Source organism: Zingiber officinale, chromosome 1B, assembly GCF_018446385.1.
Source record: "Zingiber officinale cultivar Zhangliang chromosome 1B, Zo_v1.1, whole genome shotgun sequence".
Classification (NCBI taxonomy): domain Eukaryota; kingdom Viridiplantae; phylum Streptophyta; class Magnoliopsida; order Zingiberales; family Zingiberaceae; genus Zingiber; species Zingiber officinale.
Window position 1 is genome coordinate 39420629 of NC_055986.1, and position 8009 is coordinate 39428637.

Below are 8009 nucleotides of genomic sequence, written 5' to 3' on the forward strand. Positions count from 1 at the left end.
TTGTATCTATGTTATGTGTACACGTGTCTGATATGTATTATTAGAGGGATCATGTCGATAATGTCTATGTTGATGATCACTACAAGAAAATTGAGATTTTACAACACTTAAAAGACAACGCTTTTTATAAAAAGCGTTGTCTATTTCTTTTTTACAACACTTTTCACTAAAAGCGTTGTCTTTGAACAGTTTGTTTTAACTATAGACAACGTTTTATAAAAAAATATTGTCTATGAGTAGTTTTTTGAGGACTACGACAATATTTTTTTTGAAAAGCGTTGTCTTTGAACTTTTTTATCAAAATAACATGATTTATTTCCCTTAGACACATTTTTTACTCTTCACCGTATTTTTCCCATCAGTGTTTTCTTTCCTTCGGCCTCGAAATTTTTATGCCAACCCTAAAAAGCCTTCCCTTCCTGAACTCGTGTCCTTCGAACCCCTCTCCGACAAACCCCTCTCCTCAAATCTCTCCTTTGAACTCCTCTTCGTCCAACCCCTCTATGATGAAACCCTCTCTATGAATCTCTCCTCTGAACACCTTCAAATAATAGCTTGTTTTTTAGGATCAGTCATGCCTTGCCTTGAAAGCCTTCACTACCACCCGAAGCAAGCAGTGGTACCATGTCGATCTCAACCTCTACACAGAGATGGTCTCCACGTTGTCTAGGTGCGGATCGCTGCACAAGATCGATACCCTAGTCGCTAATCTAATGGAGGAGGGATGGCTCTCCGCGGAGACCGCCAAGGGGGTTCCCCAGCTCGTTAGGGCTTTGATGGCCGATCGGTGGTGCTATCTTTTCCTTCTCCTTCTACATTTTTTTTCTCCTTTTCCTTTTCGATCCGGTGACGGGTGTCTCTGTGCCGACCCGTGAGAAAAACTGCCGGTGTCGAGGATCGATACTGAAATCTCTACTCTCAATTACAATTTTCTTTTATTGAATATCGAGACCGACTCATCTTCTCTAATTCAACTCCAGCCAACGCCATGGTGGAGATACGGACTCATCCTCTCTCATCTGGCGCGCCCACCCCAGCGGAGGAGCTCCCAACGGCGAACACTCCCAGAGGTCCTTTTATTTTTTGATTTGTTCTGTTTTTATAATTTTCCAGTTTCCTTTCCCATTTTTTCTTAATAGAGGAGATCACGGTGTCCTCTAACCTGATTTCTGCAGCAGCTGCGAAGCATCCATACCTAAAGCTGCGATTCCTGGTGATTTTCTCTGACATGATTTTCAGCAGTTTTCAATCTGAGGAGATTACTGAGGAATCTCCAGAAAGGGCCATCTTGAAGATCCTAGACGAGTTCCTAGCAAAGGTGCGATTCTAAACACCCCTAAGATATAGAAGAGTCCCCAGTATAAAATATTTGGTCATTTTTGAACCTACCTAGGAATTCATCATACTGATTATGTTCTTATATTGACATAAGAATGCTATTATCTAAATTCTCTATAATAATAAAAGAGATATTATCTAAATCTCTTGTAACATCCATCTTTTTGAAATAATTTTGTTTCTTATTTCTTCACGACATACAATGCAGATAAAATCAAATGACACTAGACTTACAATGAAAGAATTAGAAGTGACATTGAAGAATTTCAAGGATTTAAAGAAAATCCTCCTAGAGAAGATCGAGGAGATCGAGAGAGGTAATATATGTTTATTCAATTTTTTTTATAAATTGAGGAATTGGTTATCATTTATTTATGATGTCTAACAAATAATATTATTTTTCCAGGTAATATTGGTCGAAGGGGTGGATATTCGAAGAAGATAGCACTTACTGTCATTTGCGTTTTTATATTTTCCATTAAATGTCTCATTTCATTCTAGGTATTCTTCTAGATTTGGTTCTATATGTTTCTACTTTAGATTTAAGCTTGTGCTTGCTTGTAAGTGAAACAGATATGCAATGCATAAGCATCTGATAGCTATAGGCATCTGTGCTTAAGCACTTTCCTAGAGCAGCAGCTGCGTGATGCTTAGCCTATAAAGTTTTCTAAACCATGTAATGTATAGCTTGGGCACTAATTGTTGGAACAAGTTTTTCTGATTCAAGCCATACCTTCTCGATTCCTTTTTTACTGAAAATTTGGTCCATCTCATACTTGGTTGCTTGCTATTTATCTTTGATAATCTTGTTGAACTAAAAATAACTTATTATGTAATACTCTTTATATGCTCTAGAAATTTGAAAACTCTTTCTACATGCAATACAATATGTTTCAAGATGGTTATGACTTTTGATAAGTTGTTGGAATTCATTTCAATGTCTCTTACTGGGAAAATGTGCTACTATATGCTATGGATTAAGCGGTCAATTTATTATTTTTGTGCAGACCAACCTTGTAAGCATATGAATATTGGTCAATATTTGATGCAAATGTTTTGAGTTTGAAGGAATTCACTGATCCAACGCCTAAAGAAGGAACATCCATTTTGAAGGCAATATCTTCTGCTATGGTATTGCTCAAAGGTAAACAATCATCATGTGGTGTTGCATTGTTAACTGATTCTAATTATGGGACATGAATCTAAACTCGAATTTAAGGCTCCCAAATTAAGAAGCACACCTTTCTAATTATCCATTGAAAAAATATAGCATAAAGAATTAATATTTCCAATTTATAGGAATAAATGCTCAATGCTAGTGGATATTATGTTCCTTAATTTTTATACATGTAACTGCAATAAAGTCATTACACATTTTTTGATATATTATGGTCATGTGATCACTGTTTTCTTTAGACAGGATTTAGCTAATAGTCTTTGCCTCAGTTTTCTTAAAGGAGTTATTTATCCTTGGTAGTGAACCAAGATGAGGTATTTGTTAGATTTTATTTCAAATTAATTTGTCACTTTTTTTATTAATCATCATATCTAACTGTCGTCATTTGAAATTATTAGAAGTCTCGAAGGAAGAAGCTTGAACAACCAAAAAAGAAACATACTTTGTCAACAAGTGTCCCAAGAGCATTACATATGTTATATTGTTATAGTAAGTGTGCTTTAGATGTTTGTTTGGCTTTGCATGCTGAGGCTGCCAAGCCTAATACACTGTGATTTAGACCTTCGTTGCTTATTATTTCATTGTCATTTACCTTTCAGCTTCCGATTTTATTTGGATATTCTTTTTAACATTGCATGACATCATTTTGTTTGTTCCTGCAGGTTTGATGCTGTTAAACAATCTTCCTCAGTATCTTAAATGGCACTTTATCCTAATCAACAGGATTAATGCACTATTGCAGGTCAAATTAGCACAAGTGAGAAGAGATCAAAATATCTCAACTACAACTGTGCTCACAGGATTTGGGTCTGGGCTTCTCAGAGATGAGTTGTATTGGAGATGGACTAACAGTGGTAATAGTTGTATGTTCACAGTGAAATCTCCATTAGATCTGGAAGGTACAAATTTTTGGACCTCTTTTGCCCCAAAGAAGGTACAAATTTCAATCGGCTGCTGGCCTGCTGCTCATTGGTGTGTTCCTGCTGGTTGGAGGCAGTGTTGACGGAGTTGATATTTTGTGCTTTTTTGTTTAATTTGTGAATATTACTATCTACTTTAAAACAGAATTAGTGTTAATTTTGATATTTACTAGTTTCTCATGTAATTAAATATTAATATTACTTCAATGTTAGAATTCTATTATTTTGGTATGAGTTTGAAATCATTAGCTGAGTTGATTATATGTAAAATTTGAATCTAGACATGGTAAAAGAAAAATAATAGTTTCATAAATATAAAAATAATGATTTTTAAATAATTATTTATTTATTTACTTTTCTTTAAAACGACAAAGCTTTTAAAGCGTTGCAAAAAGTGTTGTTTTTGTAAAAAAATAACAACGTTTTTAAAGTGTTGTAATAGTGTTGAAAAAGCGTTGTCTTCGTTACAAACGACAACGCTTTAAAAGCGTTGTCGTTGAACAGACTTTTAACAACAGTGCCTTTAACAACGCTTTTTCAGGCACAAAGACAACGCTTTAAAACCGTTGTCTATTAGCTTTTTTCTTGTAGTGGATCTTATGTGTCAGATGTAATATTGGAGGTATTGTGTTGATTATATCTACGTTGTAGGATGCGTACGTGTGTGGTGTGTATGTGTCTGGTTGTAAAGACCACCCTTCTTACTACTACTACACTCTAAGGATGACCGTTACTTAGCTACTAACTCTACTTAACCGGTATGATTAAAAATCACATGAAAACCCTACCGAAAAATTTCGACAGAGTCCCTCTTGTACCGGTGACCTTAAACTGATATACAAACACAATATACCTCAGCCACAGGCGGCTGGAACATATATCAAACTCACAAAAGAAATAACATCACTACGTAGTTTAATAAAATCAAATCATGCAAGTAATGAATAGCGGAAATAAAATAAAAACATACAATTAACTAGCAGCGGAAGACTAAATGACTCATCTAATACATTCTTAATAAATGACAATCTTAATAAATTCTTATGCTAGGTCCCAAGGCTTCCATAGTCCTGGCATCACACACCATCCGCACCACCTTGTCGCCTTCCTTTGCTAAATCTTTTCCTTTCCTTTATCTGCAGTAAGAGGAAATGCAATCTATAAGTAAAATGCTTAGTAAACGCTATCTAACTCACAAAATCTCGATATGCATGTACATATATCTATAGCATGAACTAACTGAATGCATAATGAAGACTAATCATGCTCATCTAATAGTAAAGGAATCAAACAGGCTAAATGCTAAACATGTAAAGCTACTCATGCTCAGAAAATAGCAAAGAACAGTAAGCTAATCTAAATAACATGCTAGCATAAAAGAAAACTCAACTTGCTGCCTTTAAAACAAAATGAAACTTATTTCATTTGTTCTAAACTTATTCTTTTATTTCACTTGTTTAAAACTTATTCTTTAATACTTTATACTTATGTAAAACTTGATTTACTTGTTCAAAAACTTATACTTATAATACTTCAAAATAATAATCAACTTTCTTCTTGGGCCCGACAACTGTACTTGCTATGCACGCATCCCTAACTAGACCCGATATAGCTGGTCCCGAATCTAGTAGGGTTTACTAGGTTATCTAAACCTAGGGACCGACTATGGGAGCCCAGCCCAAGGACTACTGAGAGTCCTGCATACTAGGTTATCTAAACTTAGGGACGACTATGGGAGCCCAACCCAAGGACCACTAAGAGTCCAGTACAGTGCCACTGATAAAAGTAAAATACTTGTTATCTTTTAATACTTCTAATATATAATGCCTCGGCATTTTCTTTAAGCACCTTGTGTGCCAAAATCCCTAAAGTCTTGACTTTGGAATATACTTAAGGCCTTGGCCTTCTTCTTTCTTTTCTTTATCTTTCTTATACTTGTTAATACCTTTCATAAAAGGATGTCTCATACAAGATTGATCTCAAATACTTTAACAAACCAAAATTGAATACTTAAACAAACTAAAATTGAATGCTATAACAACTAAAACTGCTGTGCTTGAGAAGTTCCAAAATTACAGTTTAAACAGAAATAAATCTGCATACTATGCTAATCAAAATTCTGCATGTTAAGCTAACAGAAATCTGCATACTGTGCTAAACAAAACTGCACTATAAGTTTAATGAAACTGCACTTGAAACTCTAAAGAAATCTGTACTATAAACTTAATTGAAATCTGCACTATAGGCTTAATTAAAATCTGCACCTATAAACTTAATTAAAATCTGCACTATAAGCTTAATTAAAAATCTGCACTATAAGCTTAATTAAAATATGCACTATATGCTTAATTAAAATCTGCACTATAAGTTTACATAAAAATCTGCATTATAAGCTTAATTAAAATCTGCACTTTAGGCTTAATTAAAAATCTGCACTATAAGCTTAATTAAAATCTGCACTATAAGCCTACATAAAAATCTGCACTATAAGCTTAATTAAAATCTGTACTATAGCTTAATTAAAAATCTGCACTATAAGCGCTTAATTAAAATTTGCAATATAAGCTCTATATAAAAAACTGCATTATAAGCTTAATTAAAATCTGCACTATAGGCTTAATTAAAAATCTGCACTATAAGCGCTTCTTATGTTTCGAATTCAAGAAGAACAAAGGTCCGAAACTACTCCTACTGTAGGTGAGAAGCACTTACCTTGCTTCTTGGACTCACAACCGAACAAAAAGGGCTTCTAGGACCTTGGCCGGCCGCCGGAGATGATGCCCTAACTCCCTTTCGTTTTCTGCCCGGGCTCCGCCATCGTACGCAGAAGAGAAGGAGAGAATAGTTTAAGTCACGGGAAAACAGAGCATCAACTTATCCCTTTTTATAACTTAATATTTCTGTTAACTCCTTAAATAAATTCGCTATCTTTTCTAAACAGACAAATCCAACATCAACTTATCCCTTTTATAATCCAATATTCTGCTAACTATCTTAAATAACTTCGCTACCTTTTCTAAACAGACAAATCCAACATCAACTTATCCCTTTTATAATATTCTGTTAACTATCTTAAATAAATTCGCTACGTTTTCTAAACAAACAAATCCAAGATCAACTTATCCCTTTTATAATCCAATATTCTGTTAACTATCTTAAATAAATTCGCTGCCTTTTCTAAACAGAAAAATCTGTTTTCCCACCTGGTCAACCATGTTTTGACCGAGTCAAAGGTCGTGGGTTCAATTCTCGGCTTGGACATTTTTTTGACGAAACTTCCTTCCTTCGTTTAGTAAAAATACCAAACGACCTCCAAAAATTACATAAAAATACTCTAAAATTTTCTAAAAATCCCTAGAATATTTCTATAGCATTTTAAAATATTTTTAAATTACTTTTAGGACTCTAATTGAGGAAATTTTGGTCGTTATAATTCCCCATATCTTATAAAAAGTTCGTCCTCGAACTTAGAATAATTCTATAGCATGTTCTCTACCTTGTACATGCATTAGTTAGCGTCCATAATCTAATGTACTAAGGAAAACCACATCAATGGTATCTTAGGACCTCCTAACCTACATACAATGAACATAAGCATAAGCAGTGACATAAGCATTACAGCATAAATGTAAGCATGGTAGATGAACTAAACATAATGATAGACTCTATCACAAGCATGCCCATATGCATAGGCAAAAACATAACATGAACATAACGTAGACCTAAGCATAAACGTAAATATAAACATAACATGACTTGAACATACTTGCATGCATACTTATAAACATAATATTGTGGTGGCCTAGTTGCACTTAGTAGTATCGTAACATAAGTTGTTGATCAGACAACTACTCTAGCGCTAGGTTGGTAGGGGTCTGAACTTAGGACCGGAGTTCCCCTTTATTCTGTAGCGCTCACTGGGCTTAGGTCCCCAGATCATACCACCATCCCAGAACATATCTTATTTGATTCTGGCGCGCTCACCGGGCTTAGGTCCCCGGATCATACCACCATCCCAGAACATATCTTGTTTGATTCTGGCGCGCTCACCGGGCTTAGGTCCCCGGATCATACCACCATCCCAGAACACATCTTATTTGATTCTGGCACCCTCACCGGGCTTAGGTCCCCGGATCATACCACCATCCCAGAACATAAATTGGCAAGCTCCCCACTGTCTTGTCCTCTATCTTGACATCTAGTTATGCCAAGAAAAGATTTGATATCTTCTCTATCCTTTATAAACATACTTATGTATATGAATAAAAGAGAAACAAAACTTCTATCTTACTAAAGCGCATATAAGCAATTACTCCATACTGCAAATAATAAAGAAAGCATAAAAGGAAAACTTAAATACTTTCTTACTTGAAGACGGCAAGGATGGTGCTGATGTGTGATGTTGGAGAATGGGAATTGCTCTGATACCAACTGTAACGACCACCCTTCTTACTACTACTACACTCTAAGGATGACCGTTACTTAGCTACTAACTCTACTTAACCGGTATGATTAAAAATCACATGGAAACCCTACCGAAAAATTTCGGCAGAGTCTCCCTTGTACCGGTGACC

The 8009-nt window shown here is 35.1% G+C and overlaps 1 long non-coding RNA gene across 4 annotated transcripts; it reads left to right on the top strand.

The window, feature by feature from the left end:
• The first annotated feature begins 359 nt into the window (after positions 1-359).
• Positions 360-3669, top strand: LOC122055338. 4 transcript variants are annotated; one of them, XR_006132858.1, is made up of 9 exons: positions 360-787; positions 981-1070; positions 1176-1318; positions 1547-1655; positions 1745-1839; positions 2346-2482; positions 2759-2829; positions 2914-3004; positions 3178-3669. It is a non-coding gene; the product is annotated as an uncharacterized LOC122055338 (long non-coding RNA). The 4 variants fall into 4 exon arrangements; XR_006132864.1 differs by having other exon boundaries at positions 2407-2482; positions 2755-2829; XR_006132861.1 differs by having other exon boundaries at positions 1179-1318; positions 2755-2829.
• Positions 3670-8009: the final 4340 nt, after the last annotated feature.